At 51.1% G+C, this 16,529-nt stretch overlaps 1 protein-coding gene across 1 annotated transcript in view; it reads right to left on the bottom strand.

The window, feature by feature from the left end:
* The window catches only part of LRFN2 (leucine rich repeat and fibronectin type III domain containing 2), a 176,450-nt gene extending 167,877 nt beyond the window's left edge, over positions 1–8,573 (bottom strand). The window contains exon 1 of the mRNA XM_061195087.1: positions 8,386–8,573. The gene's annotated coding sequence lies outside the window, so the exon portion shown is untranslated. The remainder of the gene's footprint in view (positions 1–8,385) is intronic.
* Positions 8,574–16,529: the final 7,956 nt, after the last annotated feature.

Raw genomic sequence — 16,529 nt, 5'->3', positions numbered from 1 at the left:
GTTCCTTTAGGGTCAGCTGCCCCTAAACTGGGACCACAACCCCCAAATCTCTTCATCCAGTCAGTTTGCATTTGGGTGAGATGGTAAGATGTCAGCTAAGTAGTGGGGCAGGGAGGGAATTGGGAAAGCAGCTTGAGAGTGCATTTCTTAAGTGGTCCTCCTCATCACCCTTCCACCACCACCATCATCACCACTATCGTCGGCTTTACATCACGTAGTTAATTGTGTGTGACCTTTAGCTGAGTCCTGAGCAAACACACACACACACACTTGTATGGGAATGCAGGTGAGGGAAGGCACTAGAAACAAGCCAGAGCTGGGAATCCCCACCCCAACTCCCACCTCCACCTAGTCCTGGAGTCCACAGGCAGGGCTGGAAAACATACAGGAGTAGAAATCAAATGATCGGGGTGGTGGAGGGCTGTGTGCACACACAGACCGGAGAGATGATTCGTCTTTGTAGCATCTGGCCTGCGGGGTGGTGCACAGTAGGCGCTCAATAAATGCTTGTTGAATTAAACTGAATCGGTGAGGACTGCTGACCAGCTAGTCACGAAAGAGATGGATGAAGGACCATGGGCTTGATCACCAAATCCTAAACACACAGGCTCTCCTGGCTTTAAAGCTTGATGGGGTGGAGGGAACACTTTAGAACAAGTAAAAGGACGCTTCACTCCCACACGGGCAGCAAAGTACGGAACTTATGGCCTCAAGAGGTGGAGTGGACTGAGACCATGAAAATGATGCCAGCAAATCATGATGACCACACTTTGATCCTTAACAAGCATCAGGAAAAATGGCCATGACAGGGCTTCCTCCACCCTGTGAGGGCAGAAACGGTCCAATCTTCTCCCGCACCTAGGTGGAGACCTCGGTGGAAGCGAGGCAGAATTGGGGCTGGAACGTCCCGGGGTGGGGCTGACCTAGGGTGGAATTTCTCAATTGCAGGAGGTTTGCTGTGAATCAAAGCTCCTGAGAGCAGACCGAGAGCCAGGAAGGAATGATCACCAAACAGCCACATGAGTGCACACATGTCCCAGCAGAGAAGGACAGAGGGCTCCAGTGCAGCTCCATCACCTAGCGCGTGGATCACTTGGTGAGTTCCAGACAAAGCTGAAAGAGAACTTATTCCAGGTTCCCCTGCACCCCAGTGAGTCCTCCAGGACCTGTTGCCTTGTGCTGTACGACGACCTCTAACCTTTTACCTCCTTGACTTTAAGTTGCCATCCATCCTCCCTCCCTCCTGCCCCAGGAAGATTTATCTGGGTATTATAGTGGCTTCATTACAGGGCAACACTGAATCAAAGGATCAACTTGCTCATCCAGGAATCTTAAATACCTTTTTAGAATGACTGGACCTCATCTTATGGCCCTTGTTGGGCATTTCCAAGGGTTTCCAGGAGCTCAGAAAGCCAAGCATGCCTTCACCTCCATTGCCATCACCCAGGGGGAGCTCCCACATCTCTTTCTCATCAGGTACTGAGACCCAAGCCGGAACCTGAGCCCAGCTCACTCCCTAAGCTCCTCCAAGTCCTGCAGGCTGAGTGACCATATGTCATTCATTTGGGTGACCAGAGAGAGTCATGTAACAGCAAGACCTAGTTTACTACTAGTGTGAAGTACGAGCCTGCACAGACTCCCAATATTAGTTGGGGATCATAGTAAATCCCCACCCCCAGCTTATTTGACTAAAGCTGCCTTAACAGGGGAATAGATCAGGAAGGGTAACTAGGAAGGAGAGTGCTAGCTTTGGGGAAAAAGAGTAGAAAGTAAGTCTTAGGGAGGGGAGATGGGAGGACCAAATAGATTTTGCATCCCTGTGAAGTTTTATTAGAGACCTGAGTTAAGGCGAAAGGGAAGACCTCCCTGTATTGGCCTAGACCGAAGTGGGGTGTTGAGGGGAGATGGCCCAGAAGGGAAATACAGAGGGAAAATGAGTTAAGAGAGACTCAGCGTTTTGCTTCCCATGCTGTGTCTGCTGTGAGTGAGTTAACGTATGGCATGCACAGTTGTCTCCCCAGTACCCAGGACCCCCATAGATACCAAAATCCATGGATGTTCTAATCTCTTTATAAAATGGCATAGTATTTGCACCTAACGTATGCACATCCTCCCATATACTTTACAATCACCCCTAGATTACTTATAATACCTACTACAATGTGAATCATTGTAAATCATTGTAAATACATTGTAAATGCTATGTAAATAGTTGCCAACACATGGCAAATTCAAGCTTTGCTGTTTGGAACTTTCTGAGATTTGTTTTTTTCTGAAAAATTTTGATTGAATCCACAGATGCAGAATCCACAGATAAGGAGGGCTGACTGTAAATGCATAGAGTTCTAAAGAGCCCAACTTTGGGATTTGTTTCGGGGCTGCCCTGTAAATACAGGACTGCGGCAAGGAGACCGAGACTCCATGCAGACAACCCCAAGCAGGTTGAAAAATTACAAGAGCTCAGTTTTGCTATTTAATCCAGCTTGACACAGTTTAACACCTAAGTCTTGTGTCTACAGTTCTAGTCTGTCTCTCGGGTTGGTCTGGTCCCCATTAGCCTTGGCCCTTGGGGATATTCAAGAAAGCAGACCCAGATCTGTCCAAATTAGATGCTTGGCCTTCTGTTGCGCAGAAGCAAGGCCATACACAGCCTTGCGTCTCCTCCACGGGACCTCCACACCTTCTACATAACTTGCAGCTACAATGCAAGGAATCACCGGGAAAAAAATAAAGAGCAATAGATCACAACACAGGTAGATAGTGTCACTGCTTAAACGTGCTTGGTGCATCAGCACTCAGCTTAACGAGCTGGCTTCTCGTGCCTTTTCCTTTGACCTTCTGTTCACAGACTAGCCTTGTATTCCAGGACCATGCCTCCAACCCTTCCCCTACCTCCCATCTTGATAAAATGGAGATGCCTATACAGGAGGTCTGGGGTGGGATGGGGTTTTGCATCACTAGCCTGCTTCCAGGTGATGCTGATGCTACTGGCTCATGGACCACACTCTTGGCAGCGACATGCCGAGGTGAACCTATCCTCACCGTCTCCTGGATTCTCCCGGCCTCAATCTACCTCTTTTTCTAATCCTAGTCCGTTAGCCCTAAAACCTGCATTCGCAATGGTGGCAACAGCGCCCCCAAGGGGACAAAAATTTGTTATTGGGAGGGGGTGAGAAAGCAGCTTACTCTTTTTGTATACAAAGCACAGCTGTACCTACAGTACATAAACAGATATACGTATATCTGTGGTATTAAAATTTCATGGGGGTGCAATTATAAAAAATTGTGTCTAAAAATTTCCTGCGAGAGGGCAATAATGAAAGAAGGATTGAGAAATACCAGCTGAAGGCTAATGCCCTCCACCCTCTCTGGTGCCAAAGCTTCAATAATGGCACCTGATTACAAAAGTAAATGATATATGTATCAGTGTGTCCCTTCCTAGCTGCCTGCCACCAATCCCTCCCAATTATCTGGACCAAAGACCCCTCCTCTGCAGGTTCTGTAGCATCCCTTTTCCCGGAAGGCACAGTGTCTACCTGCCTGTCCTGTTATCTTATTGGGGAACTCCAGTCCCACATGAAACTGATACATTAAAGCCCACATGTAATGCCCTCATATCTGGGCATTATTGCCGTTGACACTTTAGTTACTCGGTCTAAATTAGGAAGGGGTCACAATTAGGAAGGGGTTGAGTGCTAAAGGGCTTGCTCAGTGCATGAAGCGCATTCACACAGGCCTGCCCTTATATCAATGTTGGGAAGTCAACATTAGCATCCTGACTTATCAGTAAAGAAACCAGGCCTCAGGGGCTCCCAACCCAAGTCACACATGATAGAGTCGGGTCTCCTGACTCATGGTCCAGTGTTCAGCCTACTATCCCATCTTCCCTCCTGCCCAGGAGGACAATGCTGACTGTCTGATGGGAAGTTTTAAACAGGCAGGTGTGAGCGAGAAAGGCAGGCAGGGACGCCCATGAGAACGCTGAGCTCCGCAGGGCTCTGTGATGGAGGCTCTGAAGTCTCCTCCTCAGTCAGGCCAGGAGGACAGCAGGGCTTCCAGAGGTGCTGACCCATGGTGCCTACTGATCCTCACCTTGGGACAGAGGCAGTACAGAGGAGTTAAGAGTGTGGGCTTTGAATTCACACAGACATGAGAACTGAGTGACAGCTCTGCCACTTACTAGCTAACTGGCAGGCACCCAACTTCTCTGAACTTCGGTTTTCCCATCTGTAAAGTGGAGGTAACAACAGTGGCCATTTCACAGGATTGGGAGAATTCAATGAGATAATAATGTGAAGCTCTTAGCACTGTGCCTGGCGCATAATAAGCAAACAAGAAATTGTTTGAAGGAGCTGGTCCTGAGAGCCTAAGAAATTTCTCAGAACATTCATTCTACTTGTTCAGTACCCCATGCCCGAAACTCCCCAAATTCCCAGTGACCTCTGAGAATTTACAAGAAGACAAAATCTGCCTTCTATGGACTTCAATGGGCTTTTGCTGTTCCTGAAATCCTCACCTCCTCCAAGAAGCCATCCTGATTGCCCTCACCCTGAGCATACTGAACATGGCTATTCTCCCTGGTCCCTATCTCCAGACCTGACTTCCTGCTCCCTGAATATACCTTTTCTTAGGCCTGACCATGATGGTTAGACTACCTCTCCACTCCTGTTCCGGTGATTCATTAGTCAGATCCCACTAAATACATGTCTGGGTTCGAGCCCCTCTTCCCGACTGGATGTGCCACCCAACTCCACACACGGGACCCAGGTCCAATCACAGGCCCTGCACAGACCCCAGCAGGAGCTGTGTCCATTCACTTAGCCTGGGCCTGACACCAGCCCTGTGAGGCCACTCTTGGGGCAGCAAGAGGCAGAGTCAGGGAAGGAAAGGCAGGGGTTGGATTCTGGAAGATATTTCACACACAAGCTTGTGGTAGCAAAGGGTGATAGATGACACTTGTAAAACACAGAGTCCAAGCATCCTGAGTAAATGTGCATGGCTGTAAAAATTCAAAGCAAACAAGAGGGAGGGAGGGAAGCAGGTGCCACAGCCCCAGAGGTGAAACCTGCTTCTCGAATATCAATTCCCGAAGTTTTCTTGGAGGGCTTCCTGGAGTCTTTTAATGATCAGCTTACATGTGATGGCATCAAACCCTCCTGGCAGTTACGTGGCGGGGGAGGCTGGGGACACTATCCTCCATGTCTCTGAGGGCCCCTCCCTCTCTCCAAACCTTCCGCCTCCACCCAAACACTCCTCCAGATCTGCAAAGGAGTTTGGGGAGCACTGAGACAAATATGGGGTCATACACATCTGCAAGGCATATACTATTATTTTCTGTCACCGGAGGAGAGCACAGAGGCTCCAGTGCTTAACCAACAAAGATGTGGCAGAGCCAGAATTTGAACCCAGGCCTTTCAAGTGTAGGTTCCATTCCATTACAGGCACACCTTGTTTTATCGTGCTTCATTTTATTGCCCTTCATAGACATTGTGCTTTTCACCAATTGAAGGTTTGTGGCAACCTTGCATCGAGCAAGTATATTGGCAACAGCATTTTTCCAACAGCATTCGTTCACTTCGTGTCTCTGTGTCACATTTTGGTAACTCTGCAGTATTTCAAACATTTTCATTTTTATTGTATTTGTTATGGTCATCTGTAATCAGTGATCTTTGATGTTACTACTATGACTTTCTGAAGGCTCAGAGGGTGGTTAGAATTTTTAGCAACAAAGTATTTTTTAATTAAGGTATTACATTGGGTTTTTTTTAGATATAATGCTCTTGTACACTCAATAGACTACAATATAATGTAAATATAAGTTTTATATGCACTGGGAAACCAAAAAATTCGTTTCACTCACTGTATTGTGATATATGCTTTATTGCAGTGGTCCGTAACTGAACCTGCAATATCTCCAAGGTATGCCTGTATATGACAACTCTATCCCTTCAAATAAGTTGGACCCTAAAACTCTAACTGTACTCAAAATAAAATTGCAAAACACCCAAATCGTTCTTGCTTTTGTCCAGGGTCCCATTCCATTCGGCTATCTCTGGTTGTTTTCTGCTCTACATCTCTGCTCTCAGTCTAGAAGCCTCCCCCATCAGAATAGAAAACCGCCAGACACCAATATTGTACTCATCTCCACTTCAAGACAGGGGACTTTCTGAAAGAGAACTACTCCACCCCACAGGCTAGAGAGACTTGACATTCCTGACACTTGGAGGCCAAAACCCCCCTGGATCCTTGATTTTACTTCAGAGCTGCAGCCAAGACACAAAAGCGATTTCCACTGTAGCCAAACCAGGGCTTGGGTGGCCAAAAGGCTGCCTGATTCTCCCAGTGGCCCCACCTACCTCGTCTGCATCTCCCACCCTTTCCACCCTCCATCTCCTCCTCAGTCTCGCCTCCTGGAAGCTCCCTGCTCACCCTCTCTCAGGCCACACTCCCCAACTTCTCAGATTTCGGGGCCTGGGAAAGGAACTGGCATCTCAGAGAAGCTGGGAGCCTGAGCCCCAGAGCAGGCAGCCAGGTACCCGGTCTAGCCCAACAGGGGATGGAGCTGGGAGCCCACCACCCAGAGAAGCACCGCCAGAGGGTGAAACAGAAATGCCAAGTTGGCTGTTTGTATTCCCAGGGCAAGGGCGGAAGATAAGTAATTACATTCCTGGGCAGGAATTAGACCAGAAGCTCTAAACTGAGGGCTGGGCAGGGGGCCTGAACAGAAGCATGTGAGGAGCCAGAGGAGAGAGATGGAACTCCGCACCCCTAGCCAGAGTCAGAAGGGAGAGACGACATTCCAGCGTCAGCCGAAGGGCCGAGGCAGCTGGTGTGGTCTGCAGAGGCTGCCGGCTCCAAGTGCAGGCCCTCGTGAGCTTCCGAGTCCTCCCTGCACAATCCTGATTCCCTTCAGCCCCCAAGGCACCCCACAAGCGAGTCCCACAGCCAGCTGGGCTCCACTGCAAGCTGCTGCATAAAGCTCTTCGTAGAGGGCAGCGACCAGCCCAGCACACAACCCCAAGACCCGGGATCTGTACTCCCAGTCTCCCCACAATCTCCCCACCTGGGTCTCCCCACCGTGAGTTCCAAGCTGGCCCCCATCCACGTACAACAGCCCAACAAGAACCTCTCAGCCTGGTCCCTGGGAACTTCACAGCTGGCAGTTTCCTGCCTCGCTTTGCTCCTCCCCAGCCACAGGGGGTCAATTTCCTGAAGCCGCCCCCTCCCCCAGCCCCACAAGACCAATCAGCCCATTGCAGCCACAGAGGCCCCCCCCTCCCTGACACATGCATGCACACACATACAATCACACTGACACGTACACACACTCCACAGTGGCGGGGCAGAGGGTCAGCATCTACAGCCGTGCCTGTAACTCCAGCTCGGAATGCGGGCTCTGACAAGCGCCCTCTCCCCGCGGGTTTCTGACTGTCTGAGGACATCTCAGCAGGCACTTGGTGTTGGCCTGGCTCAGTCCCTTTGCGGTCTCTGCTCAGGCTCCCTCCTATTTCTCTTTCAGTTTCTGGCTTTCAGGAGCTCTGTCTCCCTCGAACTCGCTGCCTATGTCCTTTGTACTGGGGTGAAGGAAAGATGGGCAGGACACCTCCCTGTCGTCCCCTAGGGTCTGTGCAGAGCAAGGCACTGCCGGCCTCCAAGCAGCTGTCCACTGCTTTCCCTCCTCCCTGCCCAGGCCAACCTTAGAACCAGGGCAGGGCTGGGTGGGAGATAGACCTACCAGCTAGGCACGGCTAATGCCAGTTTCCATATTGCTTCATCATGCCATTCTGATGCCCCAAGCTGCACGCGCACAATCTCCCTGATCTCCCTGCCTTCTACCTGAAGACAGGACAGGGCCCCTGAGGTTGCCCTACCTGCCTGCCTCCCGAAACTGCAATGATGCCTTCCTTCCCTCCATCAGCACTGAGTCAACCTTCCGCACCGGGCTCTACCCCACCCCACCCAGCCCACAGAGCGCAGGGAGCCCTGGCGTCCGACCCAGCCCCCAGCAATCGCTCTAGCCAGGCTTCGCATGTGGAGAGATGCAACAGAGTGGTCTGGTGGCAAAGTTCTCCTGCTGTTTCAACGTTTCCGTCTACCTGCGGCTCCCGTCTCTCCCTCTTGCTCTCTGGCCTCACACTGACCCGCTCCCCGCTCCTCGCCCCCCACTATCGGAAAAAAAAAAAAAAGGAAATAAAGAAAAGGAAACCTCCCGCGACAAGGATGGGCGAAAAGAGAAGAGGGTATTCATATGACTGCCCGGGTGAGGAAGTCCTCAAGTGAAAAAGAAAGGGATGCAAAGTTCCCGGCTCCCCCGGTGCTTTCAGCGCAGCGCCGAGCTCCCGCGGACACCCAGATCGCTGAGACGCAGCGGCGGCGACCACTCACCTGGGCGAGGCAGCATCTACCCCCGGCTGGAAGGCACCGAGGCCGGCTCCGCAGGGCGCCCGGGCTCCCTGGCTCGGCCACGCATCCTTCCCTGCCCAAGACCGGCTCGAGCTAAGCCCTCCGGCTCCGGCGAACGTAGGCAGATGGTGGCCTCGGACGTCCACGCGGGGAGAGCCCTGAGCGGTTTATTCAGTTATATCCACGGCATTTAGCAAGAAGAAGGGAGGAAAAAGCACAACTTGTTCTCTTCCAGATTTAAAAAAGCAAAAAAACCCAGATAATCCCTCCCTAGGAGGACGCCGGTAGGATTTTCCAGATCGAAGAACCCCGGGCATCCCCAGGAACCTCGGGCATCTTGGAATGTGGGGCGTCTTCAAGTTCAGACGAGCCAGCCGGTTTGTGCGTGAGAGAGAGAGACAGAGGGAGAGGAAGAGAGAGTGTGTGTCTCAGCGAGAACGAGCCAGGCACTCACACCCACACGCACACAAACACACTCCCCCCGCACGCCCCGCAAGCACACTGCCCCACACGCGCGCGCGCGCGCACACGCGCGCCCCCGTCACACACACACACGCTCGGCGATCGCACGCATGGAGCCGGGAGGGAGCCGGACCGGCTGCTGCGGCCGCGCGAGGCCGGCGGCAGAGAGAGCCCAGCGGCCGGAGGCGCCCGGAACCCCGGGCTGTGCGCACCGTCTCCTCCGAGCTCCCCGGCGAGGCCGCCCCCAAAGGCGGCCGGCGGAGCTGCAGGAGCCGGGAGCCAGCCTCGGGCCAGCCGCGAGGCGCACCCCCTTCCGCGCCGACCCACCCGGCCGCCGGAACCGGAGGGCTCGGGGGCCCCGCGGGGGTGGCGCGAGGGCAGCCGCTGGCCAGCCGGGCCCGCACGGAGGGGCGGCGCGGGGCCGGGGAGGGCGGCAGGCGGGCCTCGCGCTCCGGGAGCCGACAGGGCGGACTCGGCGGCCCAGCGGCGCGGGCAGCCACTGCGCCAGGCTAGCCGGGTGGCCCGGGCTGCGCGCTGCGGCCGGAGCCGGTGCTGCCGCCTCACGTGCAGAGCGCGCCGTGCAGCCTTCAGCCCGCCGCCTGCCGGAGAAAAACCCCACAGCGCCGGCCCTGTGCTGGGGGTGGGGGCTGGGAGGCTCGCGTCCACCCAGCCCTGGCCCGGTTCTGATTCCGACACCCTAGCGAGGCGACCCAGGACAAATGAGCGCCCGGCGCATGCGCACGCACGCTTAGACTTTTCGTGAGTATCGCCAGAATCCGTGAAGTGTGCAGTGGCGCCAACTGTTTGCACGTCGCCTTCCCTTGTTTGATCCTCCCAGCGACCCTCATTTGACGTGTGAGGAAACTGAGGCTCCGAAGAGTAAAGCGACTTGTCCGAGGCACGTGGCACATAGTTGAGTCCCCACTCCAACACTACTGTGGACTTAGCATCAGAAGATCTGGGCCTGGCAGGGGTCTCATCTAACTTTGGTTTTCCTCTCTGCCCACTGGGATCAGCAACCAGTTCTTGGGAAGGTAGGACCAAGCTCTGCCTTACTGGGCTTCCCAAGAGGTACGGGTACCTTTCCCACTGAAGGAACTGAAAGTTTGAGATTCCTGCTTGTACTCCAGCTGCTAAATCCAGGGAGAATGTCTCAATCCATCTCTTCTCTCCTACTGGCTACACCTCCCATGCACCTGTCCCAGATACCCACAGGGAGGCACATGTGGCATATGGATGTGTCTCTGCAGCCACAGGATTGGCTCAGCTGCATAAATCTGTAATATAAAACCCTGCCTCCTCTCTGTGTGCATATAAATGGGTGAAAATCTGCTGAAGCCCAGGCACCTAGACCCCCATGTGGTGGGCACCCTCCCCATGTACGCTCAGGGAAACTGCTAGATCAGTGTTCTGCAGACCCTGAAAGACAAGTCCTTCCCTGGGGGGACTCTAGAAAGCCTGAGGGGAAAAGAGCATGGCCAGGATGAAATTCAAGGTACATCAGAGTGGGTTGACACAAGAAAAGAGGGGCTGAAGCAGGGGGTGGGGATAGAGGAAGGGAGGAGAAATGAGGAAAGGAAGAAGGAAGGAGGAGGTGAGAAGAAGGAGGTGGGGGTAGAAACAGGAGGACGTGAAGGTAGGGGAAGGGGTGAAGTGGGGAAGATCAGCAGGAAGAGGGTTTTCTTCCTCGCTAACCCTTTGGTTTTGCATTCCATAGGTGGGGACTCCAAGGGGAGGGGTCAAGAGTGGAAGGAGGAGCTATAGCCCAGATTCAAGTCTCTGAATTGCCCCCAAGGGTCAGGGGCATCAGGCTAGATTATCTCCTTACACCAGAGTCACCCATGAGAGGACCAGAATCTAGTGGCAGGGATAGGATGAAGCTGGCACCAGAGCAGAGATGGAGCTGCACTCAGAAACCAATAAGGCGTTAGGATGGCATGAAGGCCAGGGATGCTGGAGAGATAGCCGAGTCCCTCCTCCAAAGGGAACCCAATACCCCATCAAGAAGTTGTCCCAGCTCAGAGAAGGGAATGGATATCCCATGAAGAGCCAGGACCTGGATCATTTCTTGCACTTTGGGTAATTCTGAGGACAACTGGCTTATTTTTTGAATACTATTTGCCTCACCTGAGCACTCAGCACTGGGCTAGGAGTCAGGTGGCCTGGATGTTCACCATGGCTTTGTACTAACAAGCAATGTGACAATTCCCATCCCCTCAAAGGAGCTGGCCTGTGTGCTTTAAGGGCCTGTCCAGCTCTAGGAACCCCTGAGTGACTTTGGCAGATGGAGAAAGGTGGGGACCCAGATGCTCCTCGGGAGGCCAAGAGAAAACCAGTCTGCAGCCACCATTCATGGTAGAAAATCCCCAGAAGATAATCCACACTTCAGTAACGGAAAGGTGAAGGATGGTGGATTTCTTGTTTCCTTGAGCAAGCCCAGAAGGCCTGGGTAGGGGCAATGCTGTCCTAGCTGTCTGGCTGCTTTTACTGACTGCTGACCACAGAGGTGGGCCGGGGCTTCCCAAAGAGGTGCTACTATCATCCTGCATGAGAGAGAGAGAGAGAGGTGGGGTTGGGGGGAGAGGGAGAGAGAGAGAGAGGTACAGCGAGGAGAGAAAGCTCGTATACAATCCATTCTAATGGTGGGCACTGGGATTCTTCTGGATTTCACAAGTTCACTTTTCTAAATAACCCTGTGATGAACATCTTTGTACCTAAGTCTTTGCCTGCATTCTTGCTTCTTTGCTTGGGCTAGATTCCCTGAAGTAGAATCACTGGGCAGAAGGGTATGAACATTTTCAAGGCTTTTTGTACATACTTCTTTGTTTCAGTTTTAGAGCCAAGGCACTAAAGTGCAGGGCAGATAAATGATTTCCCAGAGAGCTCCCAGCAGGTGCTTAAGACTGTTTTCACACACCTTTTCATGTCTCTATGCGGCAGAGAATGATTGTGCCTTGTGCTTCACACTGCACATCAGGCAACGCTGCATCCTTGGGGTATTGGGATGACTGCAATACCCCAATGTGGAGAAAGCTCAAGCTCCCCTTGCCCGCCATCATGACTCATCTTCCCCTGCTCTCCTGGGCACTCCTGACCGGCTTCACCCTGTTGTCTGGCTTTCTGGCTGAACCATAGTCACCAATCCCCTTCCCCCTACTTGTGGTTGGCTCCCAATACCCGCTTGCTCAATGGGATGGCAGAGTTCTTGGGAGGGGCTGGAGGCGGAGAGGCATTCAGCCTGAGGAAGAGAAGGCCGAGTCGGCCTGGGCCTTCATAACCAATAGAAGGACCCCTGTGCAAAAGACAATGAGGAGCCTCTCTGTATCCACTGAGTATGAAAAAGAGAGGGAATGGGTGTAAAAAGCAGTGAGGGGTTCAGGGAGCTGACAGGTCAGAGCCAGGTGCCTGAGGATATGGAATCACAGGGTGGAGACTGTCGAGGCTGCTCCATAAAAGAACAGTCTATAATCCCAGGAATGCACTAGATGCTTCTTAGAGTCCCCCTTGGCACATCATGGCCTGAAGACTGATTCTATGGACCACAGGAATCGGAGAGATCCTAGGGCACGGTCTCATAAGGCCTTGGGACCTCCCTCCACTGAGTCTACTGCATGGCTAGAAGCTAGGAGCCATTCCTAAATCCTTAGCCCCATTCTCTCTGCTTCCAACAGGACTAACAGCCAGCCTGATCCCAGTTTATCCCACAGGCCTTGTAGAACTTGCAAAGTTTCCTCAGGAGCCTAGCCCCAGAGTGTACTTTCTAGAGATACAGGTCCAGTGTCTTTTAATCCTGCAGTGCCCTCTACCCCTCCTCCCTTCCCAAATGCTGGAGTAAGAAGCAGTCAAAATAAATTCCTATTAGTATGCATATGTATTCCCAAATTCCTTAACAGAACCACTAACACCACCTACAGCCATTAGCTGGAGTTTGTTTTCTAAATCCAGTTTGCTTTTCATCATCAAGTCCTCTGTTTGTCTCTCCCCCTCCCCCAGGCCCCATGGGTTCCCTTCACAGCTTTACTCTCTTGCCCCAGTACCAGGTCTGGGGTTGGGTTCCTGATGCATCAAAATGTCAGACAATCCTGAAAGACCACATTCAATCAACAAGGAAGTCTTTACTGTGCATCTTCTGCATACCACCTAGCACTCTGCAGGGGAGAAAACAGGGAGGAAGAAGGCAGAGTCTCTTTCTGGAGAGAAAGAACACAAACTGACATCAGCACAGCGCCTTGCAGTCTATAAAGAACATTTGCAAATGCCGCCCCACTAATTTGTCATAGCAGTCGCAGGCAAGAGATCATTACCCCTGTTTCACAAACAAAGACATGGCTGCTCCAAGAGTTTGGAGCTCTTGTTGGATGGCACTGGATTTCAAACCCAGTCTTCGGACTCCACATCCCAGGCTCCTCCCTGTGTATGAGGCAGCCTCTCTAATACTAGCCTGGATGCCACTAAGTGGTGAGTTACCAAGTACGCCTGAAGTGCAGTAGACATCCAGTGAAGAGAAGGCCAAGGCAACTAGGGCCAACTTGGTGGATATTTTGCAGCTTGAGAGAAGCACCCTGGCAAATGCACAGAGTTAGGAGACCCTGGAATTGTGGGGTAGGGTGGTTGAAAGAGCACCAGAGGGGAAGATACAGGATCTGGATTCTGGCTCTTTAATGTGACCTTGGGCAACCCTTCCTCTCTCTGGACCTTACCTTCTCCATCTTTAAAGAGAGAGAGTTGGAGCTAAATGGTCTCTAGGATGCCAGTGAAGAGCAATAAAGGAATCAGCCATCAGGAGCAGGACTTAAGGCAACAGATGCCAATGACTTCCCTGGCTTTTGCCTCCTGCCAGGGAATCCCCAAATCTTGAGGGTGGTATTGAAGCAGAATAACACTGTGGGCTGGGGTAGGTGCCCAGGAGGATCTGGGAAGGACCATAGCTCTTAGCTCCACCCAGTAACCTGTCGCAGCACCCCCAGTGCTTCACCAGACCACCTTGCTGATGCCAGTCTCCTCTCTTGCCATCAGGCACATACCAGTAAGGGTGCTAGGCAACATTTAGGGCACACGTGTGTCAGCCACTCCTCTGCACCCTGGACAATGGCCATTTTATTTAATTCCCACAAAACCCTCTGAGGCAGGTACTATTACTGTCTTCATTTTACACATATGGAAACTAAGGCATAGAGAGGCTGAGTAACTTGCTAGGTCAGAGAGTTGGTGAGTAACAGAGCCAAACTCCTAACCCCGGCACCCTAACTCCAGAGCTTGCGCCCGAAGTGACTGGTTGTGAAGTAAACTTGTTTAAGGAGAATCAAGGCAGGGATTCATTTTGTCATTCATTCATTTTGTCACTCTCAAAATGGATAGGCAGATTCCCTCCTTTCATACCAACTCATAGTGCCTTCCTTCACCTCTCCCTGCCTTCTTTTATGTATTGTTTGGATCATATAGTCATAAGTATGCAGTTTGTTTTATAATCCAGTCGACCTGGAAGCACAGCCATAGTCATTTATATCCCTGCCTCACCATCCTTCACCCAAGAGATTTATCACAGCAGGAATTGACTGACTACAGAATTCTTTCCATTCCTTAATCAAGCCTTTGGCTTTTCTTTCAAAGGGACTCGGAGAGCGGAGCAGAAACCAACCCATTCTTGGTCCCAAGCAGGACAATAATTCAATTTCATCTAATAAAACTGCCTTTGTAAGCTTCATGTGAAAAATGCAGAGACTGATTAAAGGAAAAATCAGCTGTGGCCCCATCTTATGCTCTAGTTTAGCAAATGACTATAATATAAAGGAATTAGGTAAAAATAAAAAGTTTGGGAAAATTTTGTATTTACAGAATAGAGAGATCACTTCCAAGCAAGAAAATCAGACAAGACTTCAAGGAGGCATTAAAATTTGAATGACACTTGAAGGATGAACAGCATTTTGGTGAGTAAAGAGATGAGAGAAACTGGCAGTCCAGGTGGGGTTAAAAGTACAGGTGACAGCAAGGAGGCAGGACAGTAAAGTGGGTGTGCAGGCATGGGGAGTTTTCTTGTGTCACCAAAGCAAGGACAGAAGAAGGAATGGTGGTTAGAAATGTAGGCGTTGGATACAGACTCTCAGTTTAAATTCAAGTCCCCCACCTGTAAGAGAAGTTACCTTAGGCTAGTTGCTGAGCCTCTCTGCAGTTCCATCTCTTCATCAGTAAAGTGAGATTAATAATAGTGACAATAACACAGTCTGGATGAGAGGATTAAATGACATAAATGACTTTAGAATATTAGATAAAGTGGCACATAGTAAATTTTCAAGAAATGTTAGTTGTCATTACTATTATTATTATTCAAGAACATAGTGAGAAATAAAAGAACAGAATAGTTTGGCGCTGCCTTGGGTCCAGGTTCCTTTGTGCAAATAACTGTGTAACACTGAAGTGCTTTGAATAGATCTATGTAGGGGTTTGGTGGTTAAACTGCTGGGAGAAGTACTCGAATAAAAGAAAAGCATGTATAAATGTATTGAAATAGTCCAGGTAGGGGGAAAAACCATCACAATGAAGTCTATAGTAGTGACAATAAAAGGGGGTGGATGTGAGAAGTAGAATGGACCAGACCTCAGAGATGCCTAGCTGTGAGGTCTGAGGAAGAAGATGATTGTGGTCAAAGCCCACTTCATGTTACGAAGCCTACTTAGCTAGAAGGATGGTCGGTGTCCTTGAGAGATACTGGGAAGATGGGAGAAAGTGGGAGGGGAGATGGGGAATGATGAGTTCCACATTGCATGTCTGGAGATTGAGAGCTTGGGGATACCCAGGTCCTCTTGTTCAGGACCTAATTGAATAAGTGGGTCAGGAAGAAATAAGGGTAGAGTGGAGGTGGAAGGTCATGGGAATGGAGGAAGTCCCCAGGGGAGAAAGCATAGAGTGAGAAGGAGGTGGAGGTTAGGAACCTACACTTATTGGGCTTTACTCCACCTGTGGCCCTGCACTAGCCATTTTACACATATTACCCATGATCCTCCCTGCAAAGCAGAAATTGGTTGGCCCCGTTTTATGGATAAGGAGACTGAGGCTCAACAAGATTAAGTAGCTTGTCCAGGGTCACCTTGTTAGAGAAGCCAGACAAGGAGACAGAGAAGCAGCCCACAGAGGGGTAGAAGAACAGGCTCTTATCATGGGAATCAAGGAAGGGGAGGGGGCTTGGAGCTTTGCTACCCAATTTCCCCATGCCAGGGCTCACATAGAAAATATCTGTATAGCACATGGAGGAGGGTCAGTAGAGAGGCTGATTTTCCCCGGGGACAACTTGCCCTCCAGACTCCCCTGACTCTACGTGGCTAGTCCCAGTAATCAATATCTCAGCACAGCATTAAACAGGGATGACACTGAAAAAGATCTAACAACAGGTATACCCAGATACCCACTAATAAGAGCAGAAGCCCCCTACCACACCAAACATCATTCTGTTACATAATGAGGAGGGTCATCTTGGGGTCCTAGAGCAGGGGCTTGGGCAGCAAGGTGGTAGAAAGAGACACATGGGGGACTCTGGCAGTGGTTTGAAAATATTTCTATATTTTCATTACCCCTATGGCTGAATGGTACATCCCAGGCCTGCCTGTGACCAATCTCCAGCACACCCCTGTGCCGTGACACACCAGCTGGGACCACTGGCTTAGAATTTG

Source organism: Eubalaena glacialis, chromosome 7, assembly GCF_028564815.1.
Source record: "Eubalaena glacialis isolate mEubGla1 chromosome 7, mEubGla1.1.hap2.+ XY, whole genome shotgun sequence".
NCBI classification, from domain to species: domain Eukaryota; kingdom Metazoa; phylum Chordata; class Mammalia; order Artiodactyla; family Balaenidae; genus Eubalaena; species Eubalaena glacialis.
The sequence above is the reverse complement of the archived record's forward strand: the minus strand, read 5'-3'. Positions and strand labels throughout refer to the sequence as shown.